The sequence below is a fragment of the Squalius cephalus genome (assembly GCF_949319135.1).
Source record: "Squalius cephalus genome assembly, chromosome: 10".
Classification (NCBI taxonomy): Eukaryota; Metazoa; Chordata; class Actinopteri; order Cypriniformes; family Leuciscidae; genus Squalius; species Squalius cephalus.
Window position 1 is genome coordinate 25532822 of NC_137131.1, and position 20827 is coordinate 25553648.

The following is a 20827-nucleotide window of genomic DNA, read 5'->3' on the forward strand; positions in this document are numbered from 1 at the left end:
AGCTTCAGCCCGGCCCTAATGGCCGCGGGTTCTGACCTGTGTGCAAAGTTTCATGAGTTTTTGAGTCTGTTAAGGGTCCCAAAAGCCCCCGAACCCTTGAACAACAATAATAATAATAATAATTAAAGCTGCAAGCAGCGATGAAAGGGCCCTCGCACCCGTGCCATCAACACTCGGTGGCTTTAGGAAGACAGAGCATGGTTGGGAAATGTACATTTAAGGAGGTATATATAGTAAGAGTATGTCAAAGTCAGTTACAAAATGTTTTGTATAATGGTGATAATAGCATGCTTCATGACTCAGCTAAGTGTTGCTAGCATGTTTAGTCTGTTCCTAGCATGCTTAGTACACAATAATTATGTGGTTAGTACTGCATTACTGTGTTAACCATGTCAGTTTCTGTTGCCAGTAGGTGGCGTTATGACTATAACTGAATATGAGCATGGATGTGTGTTCAGGACAGAACTCTTATCAAACGTGTGAAGTTTGGTGCAAATTGGACATTGCCTTCTTGAGTAACAACAAAGTCATGTTTCATTGAATTAGCATTCTTTAGCACTTAGCTAAGCATTGTTAGCATGTTTTAACATGTTTCTAGCATGTTTAGAACTCAATGGCATTTTTAACATGTTGCTAGAACGGCATCAACGTGTTAAACGTCACTTCCTGTTGCCAGTAGGTGGCGCTATTACTATAACTGAACATTCTCATGTAGATGTGTTCAGGCCATGACTCTTATCAAAAGTGTGAAGTTTGGGGCAGATTGGACATTCCATGCCTGAGTTACAGCAAATTCCTATTTAATTGCAATAATAGCATGCTTTAGCACTTAGCTAAGAGTTTGCTAGCATGTTTTAGCATGTTTCTAGTATGTTGTTAGCATGTTTAACACTTGCTGGCACTTTTTTATATGTTATCAGGAGTCCATAACAGTGTTAAACATGTCACTTCCTGTTGCCAGCAGGTGGCACTATGACTGTAACTGAATATAAGCATGGTCATGTGTTCAGGACAGAACGCTTATCAAAAGTGTGAAGTTTGGGGCAGATTGGACATTCCATGCCTGAGTTACAGCAAATTCATATTTAATTGCAGTAATATCATTCTTTAGCACTTAGCTAAGTGTATGCTAGTATGTTTTAGCATGTCTCTAATATGTTGGTAGGATGTTTAGCACCTACTGGCATTTTTTTATATGTTATTAGGAGTCAAGAACAGTGTTAAACGTCACTTCCTGTTGCCAGCAGGTGGCGCTATGACTATAACTAAATATGAGCATGGGCATGTGTTCAAGAGATAACTCTTATCAAACGTGTGAAGTTTGGGGTAGATTGTACATTGCCTTCTTGAGCAACAACAAAGTCCTGTTTCATTGAATTAGCATGCTTTAGCACTTAGCTAAGTATTGCTAGCATGTTTTAATATGTTTCTAGCATGTTTAGAACTCAATGGCATTTTTAACATGTTGCTAGAACGGCATCAACGTGTTAAACATGTCACTTCCTGTTGCCAGTAGGTGGCGCTATTACTATAACTGAATTTGAGCATAGACATGTGTTCAGGCCATGATTCTTATCAAACGTGTGAAGTTTGGGGCAGATTGGACATTCCATGCCTGAGTTACAGCAAATTCCTATTTAATTGCAGTAATAGCATGCTTTAGCACTTAGCTAAGTGTTTGCTAGCATGTTTCTAGTATGTTGCTAACCTGTTTAGCACTTGCTGGCTCTTTTTTATATGTAATTAGGAGACCACAACAGTGTTAAACATGTCACTTCCTGTTGACAGCAGGTGGCGCTATTACTATAACTGAATATTCTCATGTAGATGTGTTCAGGCCATGACTCTTATCAAACGTGTGAAGTTTGGGGCAGATTGGACATTCCATGCCTGTGTTACAGCAAATTCCTATTTAATTGCAGCAATAGCATGCTTTAGCACTTAGCTAAGTGTTTGCTAGCATGTTTCTAGTATGTTGTTAGCATGTTTAGCACTTGCTGGCACTTTTTTATATGTTTTTATATGTCCACAACAGTGTTTAACATGTCACTTCCTGTTGCCAGCAGGTGGCACTATGACTGTAACTGAATATGAGCATGGTCATGTGTTCAGGACAGAACGTTTATTAAAAGTGTGAAGTTTGGCGCAGATTGGACATTGCCTTCTTGAGTAACAACAACATCCTGTTTCATTGAATTAGCATGCTTTAGCACTTAGCTAAGTATTGCTAGCATGTTTTAACATGTTTCTAGCATGTTTAGAAGTCAATGGCATTTTTAACATGTTGCTAGAATGGCATCAACGTGTTAAACATGTCACTTCCTGTTGCCAGCAGGTGGCGCTATGACTATAACTGAATATGAGCATGGTCATGTGTTCAGGACAGAACTCTTATCAAACGTGTGAAGTTTGGGGCAGATTGGACATTCCATGCCTGAGTTACAGCAACTTCCTGTTTCATGGCGAAACATCGAAATTTGTCAGGCCGCCGAGGACCCGCCCTTCGACGAAAACTCAAGATCTTCGCAATTTAACGTCGCAAAGGCCTTAAGATTACACTCACCAAATTTGAAGATGATCAGATTAAAACTGTAGGAGGAGTTCGTTAAAGTACGAGGCCTGAAAATGGCAAAAACTGCACAAAAATCTGAGAGGAAGTTGAAAATGGCTGACTTCCTGTTGTGTTTAGGGCTATGCTCCAAGAGACTTTTTTGTAGGTATTAGGTCATTACATGTATGTACCGAATTTTGTGCACGTACGTGGAACGTTGCGGGAGGCGCACTCCGTTGAACTTTTATAGGTGGTGCTATCGAGCCATTTTGCCCCGTCCAATTCTGAAACCTATATCAGATGTAAATTTTCGCCAGTTCTGACGCGTGTGCAAAGTTTTGTGAGTTTTCGAGCATGTTTAGGCCCTCAAAAATGCAATTAAATGCGGAGAATAATAATAATAATAATAATAATAATAATTAAAGCTGCAAGCAGCGATGAAAGGGCCCTCGCACCCGTGCCATCAACACTCGGTGGCTTTAGGAAGGCAGAGCATGGTTGGGAAATGTACATTTAAGGAGGTATATATAGTAAGAGTATGTCAAAGTCAGTTACAAAATGTTTTGTATAATGGTGATAATAGCATGCTTCATGACTCAGCTAAGTGTTGCTAGCATGTTCAGTCTGTTTCTAGCATGCTTAGTACACAATAATTATGTTGTTAGTACTGCATTACGGTGTTAACCATGTCAGTTTCTGTTGCCAGTAGGTGGCGTTATGACTATAACTGAATATGAGCATGGATGTGTGTTCAGGACAGAACTCTTATCAAACATGTGAAGTTTGGTGCAAATTGGACATTGCCTTCTTGAGTAACAACAAAGTCATGTTTCATTGAATTAGCATTCTTTAGAACTTAGCTAAGCATTGTTAGCATGTTTTAACATGTTGCTAGAACGGCATCAACGTGTTAAACATGTCACTTCCTGTTGCCAGTTGGTGGCGCTATTACTATAACTGAACATTCTCATGTAGATGTGTTCAGGCCATGACTCTTATCAAAAGTGTGAAGTTTGGGGCAGATTGGACATTCCATGCCTGAGTTACAGCAAATTCCTATTTAATTGCAATAATAGCATGCTTTAGCACTTGGCTAAGAGTTTGCTAGCATGTTTTAGCATGTTTCTAGTATGTTGTTAGCATGTTTAACACTTGCTGGCACTTTTTTATATGTTATTAGGAGTCCACAACAGTGTTAAACATGTCACTTCCTGTTGCCAGCAGGTGGCGCTATGACTGTAACTGAATATAAGCATGGTCATGTGTTCAGGACAGAACGCTTATCAAAAGTGTGAAGTTTGGGGCAGATTGGACATTCCATGCCTGAGTTACAGCAAATTCATATTTAATTGCAGTAATATCATTCTTTAGCACTTAGCTAAGTGTTTGCTATTATGTTTTAGCATGTCTCTAGTATGTTGGTAGGATGTTTAGCACCTACTGGCATTTTTTTATATGTTATTAGGAGTCAAGAACAGTGTTAAACGTCACTTCCTGTTGCCAGCAGGTGGCGCTATGACTATAACTAAATATGAGCATGGACATGTGTTCAAGAGATAACTCTTATCAAACGTGTGACGTTTGGGGTAGATTGTACATTGCCTTCTTGAGTAACAACAAAGTCCTTTTTCATTGAATTAGCATGCTTTAGCACTTAGCTAAGTATTGCTAGCATGTTTTAATATGTTTCTAGCATGTTTAGAACTCAATGGCATTTTTAACATGTTGCTAGAACGGCATCAACGTGTTAAACATGTCACTTCCTGTTGCCAGTAGGTGGCGCTATTACTATAACTGAATTTGAGCATAGGCATGCGTTCAGGCCATGATTCTTATCAAACATGTGAAGTTTGGGGCAGATTGGACGTTCCATGCCTGAGTTACAGCAAATTCCTATTTAATTGCAGTAATAGCATGCTTTATCACTTAGCTAAGTGTTTGCTAGCATGTTTCTAGTATGTTGCTAACCTGTTTAGCACTTGCTGGCTCTTTTATATATGTTATTAGGAGACCACAACAGTGTTAAACATGTCACTTCCTGTTGACAGCAGGTGGCGCTATTACTATAACTGAATATTCTCATGTAGATGTGTTCAGGCCATGACTCTTATCAAACGTGTGAAGTTTGGGGCAGATTGGACATTCCATGCCTGTGTTACAGCAAATTCCTATTTAATTGCAGCAATAGCATGCTTTAGCACTTAGCTAAGTGTTTGCTAGCATGTTTTAGCATGTTTCTAGTATGTTGTTAGCATGTTTAGCACTTGCTGGCACTTTTTTTATATGTTTTTATATGTCCACAACAGTGTTTAACATGTCACTTCCTGTTGCCAGCAGGTGGCACTATGACTGTAACTGAATATGAGCATGGTCATGTGTTCAGGACAGAACGTTTATTAAAAGTGTGAAGTTTGGCGCATATTGGACATTGCCTTCTTGAGTAACAACAACATCCTGTTTCATTGAATTAGCATGCTTTACCACTTAGCTAAGTATTGCTAGCATGTTTTAACATTAGCTAGCATGTTTTAACATGTTTCTAGCATGTTTAGACCTCAATGGCATTTTTAACATGTTGCTAGAATGGCATCAACGTGTTAAACATGACACTTCCTGTTGCCAGTAGGTGGCGCTATTACTATAACTGAATATTATCATGTAGATGTGTTCAGGACAGAACGCTTATCAAAAGTGTGAAGTTTGGGGCAGATTGGACATTCCATGCCTGAGTTACAGCAAATTCCTATTTAATTGCAATAATAGCATGCTTTAGCACTTAGCTAAGAGTTTGCTAGCATGTTTTAGCATGCTTCTAGTATGTTGTTAGCATGTTTAGCACTTGCTGGCACTTTTTTATATGTTATTAGGAGTCCATAACAGTGTTAAACATGTCACTTCCTGTTGCCAGCAGGTGGCGCTATGACTATAACTGAATATGAGCATGGCCATGTGTTCAGGACAGAACTCTTATCAAACGTGTGAAGTTTGGGGCAGATTGGACATTCCATGCCTGAGTTACAGCAACTTCCTGTTTCATGGCGAAACATCGAAATTTGTAAGGCCGCTGAGGACCCGCCCTTCGACGAAAACTCAAGATCTTCGCAATTTAACGTCGCAAAGGCCTTAAGATTACACTCACCAAATTTGAAGATGATCAGATTAAAACTGTAGGAGGAGTTCGCTAAAGTACGAGGCCTGAAAATGGCAAAAACTGCACAAAAATCTGAGAGGAAGTTCAAAATGGCTGACTTCCTGTTGTGTTTAGGGCTATGCTCCAAGAGACTTTTTTGTAGGTATTAGGTCATTACACGTATGTACCGAATTTCGTGCACGTACGTTGAACGTTGCGGGAGGCGCACTCCGTTGAACTTTTATAGGTGGCGCTATCGAGCCATTTTGCCCCGTCCAATTCTGAAACCTATATCAGATGTAAATTTTCGCCAGTTCTGACGCGTGTGCAAAGTTTCGTGAGTTTTCGCGCATGTTTAGGCCCTCAAAAATGCAATTCAATGCGGAGAAGAATAATAATAATAATAATAATAATAATAAACAGAGCAATTCCAAGAGGGTCCTCACACCATCGGTGCTCGGGCCCTAATAAACAGAGCAATTCCAAGAGGGTCCTCACACCATCGGTGCTCGGGCCCTAAATATAGCTGCGAGCAGCGATTGCGGGCCCAAGCCGGTGGCACCGCCAACCTGGTGCCTTTAGTTACACTAAAGGCACCGGGGTGGCGGTGTCACCGGCTTGGGCCCTCCATCGCTGCTCGCAGCTATATTTATATATATATATATATATATATATATATATATATATATATATATATATATATATATATATATATATATATCAGACAAGTAATATTCTTTGTCTTGTCACTTAAAAAAATAAAATAAATATATATATATATATATATATATATATAATTACCTTTTTTTGGATGCTAAACTATTGTTTATTATATGCTTTCTACTTCACTCACGTTCCAATATCGAAGGGAAAAATGATCCTCTTCACATGCGCAAAAATGTCCTTGGAAAATTCACAGTGGAGCGGTGCTTACTGTGATTGTACGAATTGTACTACTGACTATTTAGAGCAGTGTAATCTTTATATGTTAGGTTGACCATTTTATTATTATATTTTATTAAGTCTATAATGAACAGGCTGCAATGTCAAGATTGCAATGCTAGTGTGCGTGTGCGTGTGTGTGTGTGTGTGTGTGTGTGTGTGTGTGTGTGTGTGTGTTCATGTTTTTCTGTCCCGGTGGGGACTTTAACCTGAATGCACACAGACTCATGGGGACTCGTATCACAGTGGGGACCTAAATAGAGGTCCCCATGGGTAAACAAGCTTCATACAGAATGAGTTTTTTTGGAAATGTAAAAATGCAGAAAGTTTTCAGTGATGGGTAGGTTTAGGGGTAGGGTTAGTGTAAGGAGATAAAATATACAGTTTGTACAGTATAAAAATCATTAAATCTATGGAGAGTCCCCACAAAGATAGTAAACCGTGTGTGTGTGGGTGGGTGTGTGTGTGTGGCGTGGGCGCGTTTGAACAGTGGACACATAAAAACATACTCCGTCATTATACAGGACGACATTCAAACTGCAAAGTGTTAACTTATATTTGTGTACAGTCGCAATAAAACACAACATTGTGCTTTTGTAAAATATTTTCAAGCAATCAACCCCCGAAAGGCGCTAATTTTAAAATTAAACTAAAATGCTCATGGCTGCACGGGCATTCATAACGGTGCGCATCCACGGCGAGGAACGAGCAGAACAGAGTGAACGTTTTTCAGTTAATTCCTACTTCCATAGGAATTAATTTGAAACGCTCGCTCAACCACTATCAATATCAGTATGGACGAACATATTTTACTTTCGTTTTTAAGTTGGCGATTCAAAAGCCCCCAGCGGTGTCACACGTCGATTAACCGGTGGTAAAATATTCTCACCGTCACATACCTAGTATATTTTTAAGTAGATACAATAGGCCTACCTGATTTTGAACACAAGAGGGCAGTATAGCCCTATGTATGACTTGACTTTTATGGGACTAAATAGTACAATTACTATTTTTAAACTTATAAATATTTATTAAATTGAAAAAAAAAGAATAAAATGGGTTTAGTTGTGATATTTTTATACTTTTATATAGAAATAAATGGTGTTTAATTACATTTTTAGAAGATGAGGCTTTAAGTGTTAATTTACTTTAGTCCCTCACTATAGCAAAACCGTTTGAGATGTTTAATATCCGTTCACAATTTAGCATCTTTAATGTATCTTTATCATTTTGAAAAAGTTTGGTGTGAATAAAATAAACCAGTTAGGAAGAGTAGCTAAAAACTCAGAGTCTGAAATATCCAAAAAATCCACATTCAAACCAAAATATCTGACTTCCTTTTGCTCTGAGCTAATAACTGTAAATTAGAAAGTTGTCCGGCTCGGTGAGACCAATATATATACAGATTTTTGTAACTGTTGGTAAAACTAACCCACCCACTTTTGTCAAAAGCATGTTGAAAGTGACACACTTCCTGCTGCCAGTTGGTGGCGCTATAACTTTGACTCACGATAGTTACATCCATCTGATCTGCCTCTTACCACGAACACACTGCTAAAGTTTCATCAAGATCAGTTAATGTATGCAGAAGTTATAACACTTCGTCTCCTCTCTTTTCTCGCCATAAATTTGTTTCCTCGCCACGGCCAAACCGTTCGAGATATCAAAAATCCGTCCGCAATTTAGCATTCTCAATGTTTTGACTTCATGCTGACTGAGTTTGGAGGTGATTGAATGAATTCTCTAGGAGGAGTACATCACATTCCACAGCAAGCGTTTTCCAAACAACCCATAATAGCCGACTTCCTGTTGGGCTGGCGTGAAACTTGACAGAGGGAAAGTTGTTCAGCCCGATGAAATCTATATGTGTACCGAGTTTCATATTAATTCATGCAAGCGTGTTTGATATATGGACCAAGTTTTCAGACCCTGTTCAAGAGGGCGCTGTTGAGCCCCCCTGCCACGCCCGTTTCTGAAACTTTTCACATGTCTACTGGCTAATAAGTGTTATGTGTCTGTCGAGTTTCATCCAATTTCAAGCATGCTAAGAGTTTCAAACGCATCCGAAAAGAATATTAAAATTTGATGCGTTGCCACGGCAACAGTATCTAAGATATCAATAATCCTTTCACAGGTCTACATCTGCCGTGTGTTTACATTATACACATAAAGTTTGAAGCAAATCGGGTAAAAGTAAGAGGGTGACTTCAAAGCATTTTGAAGGTGACACACTTCCTGCTGCCAGTTGGTGGCGCTATAACTTTGACTCACAATAGTCACATCCATGTGATCGGCCTCTTACAACGAATACACTGCTGAAGTTTCATCAAGATCAGTCAATGTATGCAGAAGTTATAACACACTTCCTGTGTCCCATTATTCGCCATAAATTAGTTTCCTCGCCACGGCCAAACCGTTCGAGATATCAAAAATCTGTTCGCAAGAATTCATCCTCAATGTCTTGACTTTATTCTCACCGAGTTTGGTGGCGATCGGATGAAATCCCTAGGAGGAGTATTTCACATTCCATTGTATGCGTTTTCCAAACAACGTATAATAACCGACTTCCTGTTGGGCTTTTGTAAAACTTAGAGCACGAAAGTTGTTCGGCCCGATGAGATCTATATGTGTACTGAGTTTCATATTATTACATGCAAGCGTGTTTGATTTATGGACCAAGTTTTCGGACCCCATTCCAGGGGGCGCCGTCGAGCCCCCCTGCCACGCCCCGGTACCAGCTTCAGCCCGGCCCTGATGGCCGCGGGTTCTGACGTGTGTGCAACATTTCAAGAGTTTTTGAGCATGTTAAGGGCCCCAAAAGTGTCAAAAAGGCAAAAAAAAAAATAATGAAAAAAAAAAAAAAAAAAATCCTTACGGAAACAATAGGGCCTTCGCCCTTTCAGGGCTTGGGCCCTAAATATAGCTGCGAGCAGCGATTACGGGCCCAAGCCGGTGGCACCGCAACCCCGGTGCCTTTAGTTACCTAAAGGCACCGGGGTGGCGGTTTCGCCGGCTTTGGCCCTTCATCGCTGCTCGCAGCTATATTTATATATATATATATATATATATATATATATATATATATATATATATATATATATATATATATATTAAAAGACAGAAAATATTACTTGACTTACCTTATTCTGATTTTATGATACACTCAAAATATTCCACAACAAATCCTTTAAATTTTATGTAAAAATAAAAATGAAAGTAAACAGTGTTGGGCTCACGTAACCCTCTCATTAGAATCAAAATGTTTCAATATTTGCGATGTATTTGGATGCTAAACTATTTTTTATTATAGGCTTTGTTCTTCACTCGTGTTCCAATATCAACGGAAAAAATCATCCTCTTCACACGCGCAAAAATGTGCTTGAAACATCACAGTGGAGTGGTGCTTACCGTGAATGGTACAAATTGTACTACTGACTATTTAAACAGAGCAGTGTAATTTTTATATGTTAGGTTGACTATTTTATTATTATATTTTATTAAGGCTATAATGAACAGGCTGCGATGTCAAGATTGCAATGCTGGAATGTGTGTGTGTGTGTGTGTGTGTGTGTGGCGCGGGTGCGGGTGCGATTGAACAGTGGACACATAAAAACATACTCCGTCATTTACAGGACATCATTCAAACTGCAAAGTGTTAACTTATACTTGTTTACAGTCGCAATAAAATACAACATTGTGCTTTTGTCAAATAAATTCAAGCAATCCGCCTCCCGAAAGGCGCTAATTTTAAAATTAAACTAAAATACTCACTGCTGCACGGGCATTCATACCGGTGCGCGTCCATGGCGAGGAACGAGAAAAACAGAGTCATCCATAGTGTAGGATTGAGTGCGAAACAAACACAAATGAATCTTCCAGGTGAATTGTTCAAACATAATTTCTCACAGAACTGAACATTCCAGACACCAAATCACCAACCCCAGAGCCATAAAAGAAGGCTCCAGCCAGCCAGTCTCCGTTGACCAACGAAAACCCCCAGCTAAGAACTTTATGGCCATGCAAGCTTCAAAGAAGATGAGCCCAACTAAAGAAAGAACTGGTCAATGTAAGATAGCTTGGAAAAGAATGATTGGCTAAGAGATAGCACAATTCAGCCCGATCAAGATAACAGCAGAAGCTGCTCGAGCCCACAACATTCCAGACTCCCCCTCCTTAAGGACCTCTGATAGACCTCAGGGTGTAAAATCGTTTCAAACCACAGAGCTGAGATTTTACCTATAACATAAATAAAATCATTCAAGAACAATTTTCAATGGACTTATAGATCAAGCATCATGCAACGACATGATTCTATATTGTTCCTACAATAGATGGGTGTATCTGATATGCTTAGATGCCATACAATTCATGTAATTGTTATAATTGTTAGATGTTTGAATGAAAATGTGTTGTGTTTCATATCAATATTATCGTATGTTCTCAATTCAAAGGATGGCTTGATTGAAATCTGTGGAAAATGTTTCGGATTCTTATAATAGTAATAATGTCTTAGCTGTGGCCTCTGTACTCTTTGCTAGAGCTTAGAGAGTAAGGAGAGCACAGATAAGCTTGATTTATGATAAGAAGTGAAGAGAACGCCACCTCCTAAACAAAGACAGTGTCTAATTGGTTAGAACTGATCCAGGAGGCTGGGCGGACATTTGAGTTTAAAATCTTAACACCAGAACAAAGTTGAGAGTTTTAGTGCAGAACCAAAAATGCAGCGGGAGATGAAGATCTAAGACAGACGAGTAACCATGTAAAACGCGCAGACGAAATAACCCAAATCAAGATCTGAAGAACATGGGTTAAACAGCTTCATTCAAGCCATCATCTACTCCTCTCAATTTCCTTTCTTTTCTTAGTTTCCTTTCTTTTCCGTTGTGAGTCTCGGTTCTAAGTTAAGTTTTGCGACAAGATTTCGAGCCACGTTTCTTCTGCAAAGCCAGCTTCAAACAAAGACTTTCATTCCGCCAGCACGCCACGTGACTGACCACGTGACCCAGACATCAGGCACGAGGAGACCAGCCAACGAACGGACCGGGAAAACCCCTTTCACGCAACAAAAGGGAATCCCCAAAAGCAAAGACAAGCAAGTACTGCCTCCAGACTCTTAAGCTGAACTGGTGTATTTGATACAGATTTAATAACCTAGGAAACGATAGGTTAAACTAATGATTGATGGTTCATTCAGGTTGTGTCTTATAAGTGCATAGAAACTTGGGATTACATCATCTCACTCTTAAATTCACTCTTAAAACTTAATCTTTCCTTACTCTTTTCTTTCTGCAACGCGTATGAATGTGTATGTGTGTGTTTGTGTTAGATATTAGTTTTATGTGTTAGAATAATCAATAAAGTCTTGTTTGTATTCTAAAGAGAAATATTACTTGTGTTATTTTGCTTACAAATTTAATGTCTTAAACTTCTGATCTAAGTTACCTTGCTAACTACATAGTGTTTCACTATAGTTCGGATATTTATATCCGTTGCAGAGTTGATAGTTACAGCCAGTTCAAATGAACCGCGAACGAGTCATTTGCTCGGTTGTAATAAGTGACTCTTTTGAATTCCCTATAAATTAATTAATAATTCCTTTGAGCTAAATTGTAATCACTACAAATTACAAATATCCTACATTATATTGGTGGAGAATAATGCGGGAAGTTTAACCTAAAATTGTAAGCATATACGAAGTAATTATATTTTCATAGTAGCCTATGCGGAGGAGAGATCCGAACCTCCGAGTCTGTGTGTATGACGTATGCAGCGCGCGCCGCGCGCTCTGTTTGAATGAATGTCTGAGCTGTTACTCTAGTCTAGTCTGCCTCCCCATTTTATTCTTTTTATTTGTTATTTTATTCAAACTGCAGTAAAATAACCCAAGATATAAGATCCCACGCAACGATAAGGTAACAATTGAGCGTGTCCCTCGATTCTGAAATACTTTAATTATAGCTTAAGACATCTGCGTGTTCCAGAGTCTTTCAAATAGCTAACGTTATGTGTGTTTGTATCAGTCAGAGAGCTGAATGAAATTAAAACTGCAGTAATTAAAATAACCATGTAAGGACGGACGAGCGTGTTCCTCGTCTAACGTGAACGTTAGTCCTTATTTATCTGATCGTCACTCAGTGCGTGTTCCACAGGGACGAATATTCTCCTCACAGATTAGTCTTTATTTATCAGGTTGTCCGTGCGTGTCCCACGGCAATTCCCGTGATAAACTATAAGCTTATCTGTGTCTGTTCAATTAATTCTCGTGTAAACACTGCGTATGTCCGAGTGTAGTTGAATAGGAATTATTTAAAGTTGTATTCAAGTAAAGCTTGACGTTGAAACTCAACCAACAGTTAAAAACCCTGTTGTCTTCGTGTGCTCAGATAAAATTGCACAGAGACGATCTACAGAGATCGCTATAATTGTTCCATCTATTACAGCACAAAGCTGCCCTTTAAAGTTAATCTCACTCCTAACAAACTGAGTGAAGCCCCACGTCGTAAAAACAGCTACGAGTGGTGTCCCATTTGTACAGTTTAAAATGCGCCGTCATTTCACATAATATTATCAACTGTACGTGCATATTTCTTTGAACATTGTTGAAATGCGCCGACATTTCATGTAGCATGCATTACTGTTTACAAACTGCAATTCACTGTTTGCCCACTATCGTTTGTTTTGTCGCCATAGTTACAATCGTGACACGGAAGTCTTAACCAACGCTTCCGGGTGAACTCTGACCAACGCCACAGTGTAAACAAACTGAAACAAAACCCATTTGTGGCTAAGCTAAGCTAAAGCTAAGCTAAGTAGTTGTTTACATTGAGGCCTAACCTATGCTAAAGCCTTAAGCATTATTTACGGTTATCATTAATATTAACATCAGTGGTTAAATGCAGGGTCTGTTTGAACAACGTTAAAGTGATTTAACCATTTAACACCTTGATTGTTACACCTGTTGGTCTTTTCTTCCTTCCTATTTTACCTGTCTCATATTTTGCTTACCTGCATTTTACTTGAAAAAGAAAATACTGGTTTATGATTATTAATTGCCAAATTCTAATTTGATTTAAAAAAGGGAAATATAATATTAAATCAAGATTGAAGTTTTATTTTTCTAAACAGGTAATTTCTAATGATTTCTAGATTTATTTTTAATAAATCTAATTTCATAATTTTCATAATTACTAAATTTCTCTTTTGATTCCTAGCTTGGGAGTGAAACACCTGAGCCTCAATAGGAGACATTGGCATCTCACTACAAGTTTCAAATAAATCAGAGATAAACCTCTCTTACAAAGTTTTATTTGTGAATGTTTAGTTGTTGGCAACTATCAATTCTATACTCGTAGGTTGACAAAGGCTCCAGAGCCATTTGTGGATCCAATCTCCTTCCCTCCTTTCCTTCATACATCCTTCCTGTTCTGTCCTGCCTTCCCATCCTTCACATTTGTGGGAAACAAATCTGGAAGAACCATCAATCGAGTCTAAAGAAAGAGAAAGATCATTTTTCCAAAGAAAACAATTATTAGGTATTTGATTTGTAATCAAACCCTCTCTTGTTCTCCATACTCTCTCTGTCTTTGTAAACACAATTTACAATTTAACATCTTATCCAAGATCAGTTAACAGAGACAAGTGTTGAGCAACCGTCGCCTTCATAGCATCCCAGCTGTAAGCGGTCCAACTGACGGTGTGTGGTGTCAATCCTGTAAAACTCGGAAAAAGGTATCAGCATTATTATTGTATTATTTTTCCTTGTAAACATAAACAATAATATTGTTTACCTTTCTGGAAACAGATTCTCACCGATAGGAAGCATTTACGAGAAAAATAATATTTCTCCCACTTAAGAATTTTCTTTCTTGTTTTAGTGAAATTGGTTTTAACCTCTCTCTCTTTTTCCCTTACTCAGTGAGTGACATAGTCCTCACAGCACGAGTTTAAACCAGCTTTTCGTTGATAGAAAATATTTATAAAAAAAAAAATATTTCTCCCATTGAAAAAAAAAAAACATTTCAATTGAGATTTGTTTTAACCTTTTTCTCTCTTTCCCTCACTTAGTTGAGTGACAAAGTTTCCACATCACTAACCTACCTGTCTACACTGAGACCAACACTTAGACATTACAACACTTCACTATTGTTGTACGGTCACTTAGACAACATTTAGCTGTTCAACCACATAGGCTTATACCCCACACAGATCTGTGTCAGTCTCTTCACCCCAGCGTGCCAACATGCCGTGGACGACGAACCCCACTGACGTGGACGCCTGGCTCAGAGGCATCACAGACTGCCTCACACCAAAGACAATTGAACTGTTATTATTTTTAATAATAATCATAATTCTGAGAAGACTCCTGACACATGATTCAAGCCAGAATCAGAACCACAACCACGTGGAACTAACCAAGATCATCTGTTCCCTAAGCAATGCCTTCACAGCCCAGCTGACACTAAGCGACAAGCACATCACCCACCTTCAGGAGGAGCTGACACGTGCTCAAAGCCGCATGGACAAGCTGGAAGTGAAAGTCCAGGACGACTTCAAGCGTCAGACCACTGAGTTCCTGAGAGAGCTGATGCACACTCAACGCTGCGCAGACCAGCTCAAAACGAAAGCTCAAGACAAACTCATGCCTGATGTAGTGGAGCAAGAAACAAAGAAGCAAGTTGACAAGCTCCAAGAAGCCCTTGCAGTCACTGAACGTGACAAACAAGAATTAAAGACTGCCCAGATGCACCTGGTAAACCAACTCCAGGCTGCTGAACATCAGCTAGAGAAAGCTAAAGCTGACATTAAAGACAAGAACTCTAAAATTAATGCTCTGAAAGACCACCTGGAAAGGTGCAGTGCTGACATTGATCATCTGACCCAACAGCGAGATGACGCCAACGACGAGCTCTACGCGGTCAGAGATGAACTCCAGCACATCTTCCAACAGAAACCAGAGCCAAGAAGGGAGAGACCTCCCTCAGCATCACCACTGCTGAGCAGAACAGAGTCCTCCATCCAAGAACTGCCATACAACAGAAAAGGTGAATGGCCGCAACCCAAAACATCACCAGCCTTCACCACAGAACTGTTCACTGCCAACAAACAACGAGAGCTCATCCAGGCAGACTCCAAACCTGCACAGGGGATGACCTTTAAAGATCTCAACCAGCTGGTTAAGAATATCACTCAGTTCAACCCGAACTCCACGGAGGGCCAAGACATTGAAGCCTACATCCGAGATATCAACTTCCACCTAGAGGTGAGACCACATGTGACTGACAGAGACAGGTTATACCTCCTCCGATCCACATCCGGTCCAGAGGTACGAAGCTTCCTAGACCGACAACCTGCTCATGTCAAGTCAAACTTCCAGCTGCTATGTGAGACACTGATTAAGGAATTCACAGGCCCAGAGTCGGAACACGGTGTGTTAATCGCCTTGGAAACCAAACAAGGTCGACATGAGACTCCCCAAGCCTACTACCACCGTTTTCGACAAGCTTTCTTTGGTGCACATAACTCACCTGAACATGAAGAGGATGTGAATTTCAAAACCCTCTTCCTGAGAAACCTGCACCCCGGATTAAGTCATCATCTTGGTCTCGAGGCCTGCGCAGACACAATGACAATTCAACAGCTACGTGACCTGACGCACAAAGCCTACATCAAACAAAAGATGTCCTCAAAGAAAGGTTTGAAAACATCCACAGTGTCAAACTCCTTCAGCCAAGACACAAGCCTTGCACGGGAAGACACCCAGTGGCATGACAACACCACAGTCCTTCACAAGGTGCACAGAGAACGTGACCCCCAGGCCAATGACAGCTACCACACCAACCGCATGGAAAAGCCATGGGACCAGCCACGCTTCTCAATGAACCCACAAGAAGGAAACAACTGGAATCCTAACTGGACATCCAAAGGCTGTCAACCAACGCATCCAAAAGCATTCAATGTGAGTAATCGACGACGAAACTCACCTCGGCACCACTCAGTCAAACACAACACTGAGTGTGCCCAAGAACAAGACAGTTTACCCTCAGAAGACATGGAGCAACTAATGAGGCAAATGAAAGTGTTCATAGAAAACAAGCTGAACACGAATGACCAACAAGATGAGTCAAATTCACTATGACTAGCGATGGAACGGAAGACCAATGATCATCTGGTACACCTTCATAATGAAGATGACGACCACCTGTTCTACAACAACACAGAACAGAGGGGTCTCTCAAAGCCAACCACTGACAAACACCCAGAGGTACCAGAAAACACCACACTGGCTTCCCATCACTCACAAAGAAACCATCACACAAGCTCCAAACTCAAGAACCACGTGTGTGCTACAGTAACCACAGTAAGCACAGAAGGTCAGAAAGTCTGTCACAACCAGAAGGCATCACAAGAGGAATGCAACAACGGAGACAAAGTTTTGCACCACAGCTTCACGCATCCATGCCAAACTGCCTCCCAATGTCTGCCAGAGAACTTCCTGCCTTACTGGACTGACCCCCAGCAGATCATAGACGATCCCTTTCCTAAGGCAAAGATGCAACCAGCCAATCTTCATCTAAGCTCATCAAAGCTAAGCCAAGAAGCACGTGGGCAAGCCTTCAAGAAAAGGGGGGAGCAAAACAGACTGAGACAGATCTGACCATACATACATACATACATACATGCATGCATACATACATACATACATGCACTACACTACGCCACTAACATGCTCACTAACACGTAGAGGTTAACCACATCTACCATGGAAAACATTCAACAAACATGTTTTCCCCACAGGTAGAAAACTAACTTTAGAAACTAGCTTAACAACTTAGCTACACTTACCATAGGAAACATGGTAGCTATCCATCCAACAAGTAGGACACCTCTCATTACACTGTGATACCTGACACCTTAGCTGCGCAACAGTAGCTATAAGCCATACACTGCTTTGTTTTGTTTTACCTCTTCCTTAACTTTCCTTCTTTTATTAGGTAAAATGCATGTCTTCCCCCTTAAGGGTCAAGGTCATGGTAGTAGGATTGACGCACCACGCCTGACACTTGTAAGCCGCCTTAAAACGAATGTGAGCCAGAGAGCTCCATGCATGATGGGTCACATAATTGTTACCACAAATTATGTCACCAGAAAATAAAAGGTAAAACGTCTTAACGTAAAACAACTTAGAAGAGAAGATAACAAACAAACGTAATCACAGAATTTGATCAAATAATCACCGTACTGAAACAAATTAGAATAACAATCCCAAAATTTAAACTCTATTCAATATCATAGACCATATTGAGAGAATGAACTTGAACTTTTAATACTTAAGTAATCTAATGCCCTGCACCAGTACAGTGACCAGTCATGGAGGTGTTGTCTTGTTGTTTGCTTTGTATGTGTCTGTTTCTTCTACCCGTGTTTCTCCAGCGTTCACCGATGTCTTCATCTTAACACATCGCCGTACGAAGAGGGGATATGTAGGATTGAGTGCGAAACAAACACAAATGAATCTTCCAGGTGAATTGTTCAAACATAATTTCTCACAGAACTGAACATTCCAGACACCAAATCACCAACCCCAGAGCCATAAAAGAAGGCTCCAGCCAGCCAGTCTCCGTTGACCAACGAAAACCCCCAGCTAAGAACTTTATGGCCATGCAAGCTTCAAAGAAGATGAGCCCAACTAAAGAAAGAACTGGTCAATGTAAGATAGCTTGGAAAAGAATGATTGGCTAAGAGATAGCACAATTCAGCCCGATCAAGATAACAGCAGAAGCTGCTCGAGCCCACAACATTCCAGACTCCCCCTCCTTAAGGACCTCTGATAGACCTCAGGGTGTAAAATCGTTTCAAACCACAGAGCTGAGATTTTACCTATAACATAAATAAAATCATTCAAGAACAATTTTCAATGGACTTATAGATCAAGCATCATGCAACGACATGATTCTATATTGTTCCTACAATAGATGGGTGTATCTGATATGCTTAGATGCCATACAATTCATGTAATTGTTATAATTGTTAGATGTTTGAATGAAAATGTGTTGTGTTTCATATCAATATTATCGTATGTTCTCAATTCAAAGGATGGCTTGATTGAAATCTGTGGAAAATGTTTCGGATTCTTATAATAGTAATAATGTCTTAGCTGTGGCCTCTGTACTCTTTGCTAGAGCTTAGAGAGTAAGGAGAGCACAGATAAGCTTGATTTATGATAAGAAGTGAAGAGAACGCCACCTCCTAAACAAAGACAGTGTCTAATTGGTTAGAACTGATCCAGGAGGCTGGGCGGACATTTGAGTTTAAAATCTTAACACCAGAACAAAGTTGAGAGTTTTAGTGCAGAACCAAAAATGCAGCGGGAGATGAAGATCTAAGACAGACGAGTAACCATGTAAAACGCGCAGACGAAATAACCCAAATCAAGATCTGAAGAACATGGGTTAAACAGCTTCATTCAAGCCATCATCTACTCCTCTCAATTTCCTTTCTTTTCTTAGTTTCCTTTCTTTTCCGTTGTGAGTCTCGGTTCTAAGTTAAGTTTTGCGACAAGATTTCGAGCCACGTTTCTTCTGCAAAGCCAGCTTCAAACAAAGACTTTCATTCCGCCAGCACGCCACGTGACTGACCACGTGACCCAGACATCAGGCACGAGGAGACCAGCCAACGAACGGACCGGGAAAACCCCTTTCACGCAACAAAAGGGAATCCCCAAAAGCAAAGACAAGCAAGTACTGCCTCCAGACTCTTAAGCTGAACTGGTGTATTTGATACAGATTTAATAACCTAGGAAACGATAGGTTAAACTAATGATTGATGGTTCATTCAGGTTGTGTCTTATAAGTGCATAGAAACTTGGGATTACATCATCTCACTCTTAAATTCACTCTTAAAACTTAATCTTTCCTTACTCTTTTCTTTCTGCAACGCGTATGAATGTGTATGTGTGTGTTTGTGTTAGATATTAGTTTTATGTGTTAGAATAATCAATAAAGTCTTGTTTGTATTCTAAAGAGAAATATTACTTGTGTTATTTTGCTTACAAATTTAATGTCTTAAACTTCTGATCTAAGTTACCTTGCTAACTACATAGTGTTTCACTATAGTTCGGATATTTATATCCGTTGCAGAGTTGATAGTTACAGCCAGTTCAAATGAACCGCGAACGAGTCATTTGCTCGGTTGTAATAAGTGACTCTTTTGAATTCCCTATAAATTAATTAATAATTCCTTTGAGCTAAATTGTAATCACTACAAATTACAAATATCCTACAATAGGAATTCATTGAAAACGCTCGCTCAACCATTATCAATGTCAGTGTGGACGAACATATTTTACTTTCGTTTTTAAGTTAGCGATTCAAAAGCCCCCAGCGGTGTCACACATCGATTAACCGGTGGGGAAATATTTCCAGAGTCACATCCCTAATATATTTATATATAAAAATACTATAGGCCTACCTGATTTTGAACACAAGAGGGCAGTATAGCCCTATGTATGACTTGACTTTTATGGGACTTAAATAGTACAATAACTATTTTTAAACTTATAAATAATTCTTAAAATGAAAAAAAAAAAGAATTAAATGGGTTTAGTTGTGATATTTGTATATTTTTTTATAGAAATAAATGGTGTTTAATTACATTTTTTGAAGAAATGAGGCTTTTAGTGTTTCCTTTTTGGACATTACTTTAGTCCCTCACTATAGCAAAACCGTTTGAGATGTTTAATATCCGTTCACAATTTAGCATATTTAATGTATTTTCATCATTTTGAAAAAGTTTGGTGTGAATATAATAAACCAGTTAGGAAGAGTAGCTAAAAACTCAGAGTCTGAAATATCCAAAAAATCCACATTCAAACCAAAATATCTGACTTCCTTTGGCTCAGAGCTAATGACTGTAAATTAGAAAGTTGTCTGGCTCGATGAGACCAATATATATACTGATTTTTGTAACTGTTGGTAAAACTAACCCCCCCACTTTTGTCAAAAGCATGTTGAAAGTGACACACTTCCTGCTGCCAGTTGGTGGCGCTAAAACTTTGACTCACAATAGTTACATCCATCTGATCGGCCTCTTACCACGAACACACTGGTGAAGTTTCATCAAGATCAGTTAATGTATGCAGAAGTTATACCACTTCGTGTTTCTCTTTTCTCGCCATAAAATCGTTTCCTCGCCACGGCCAAACCGTT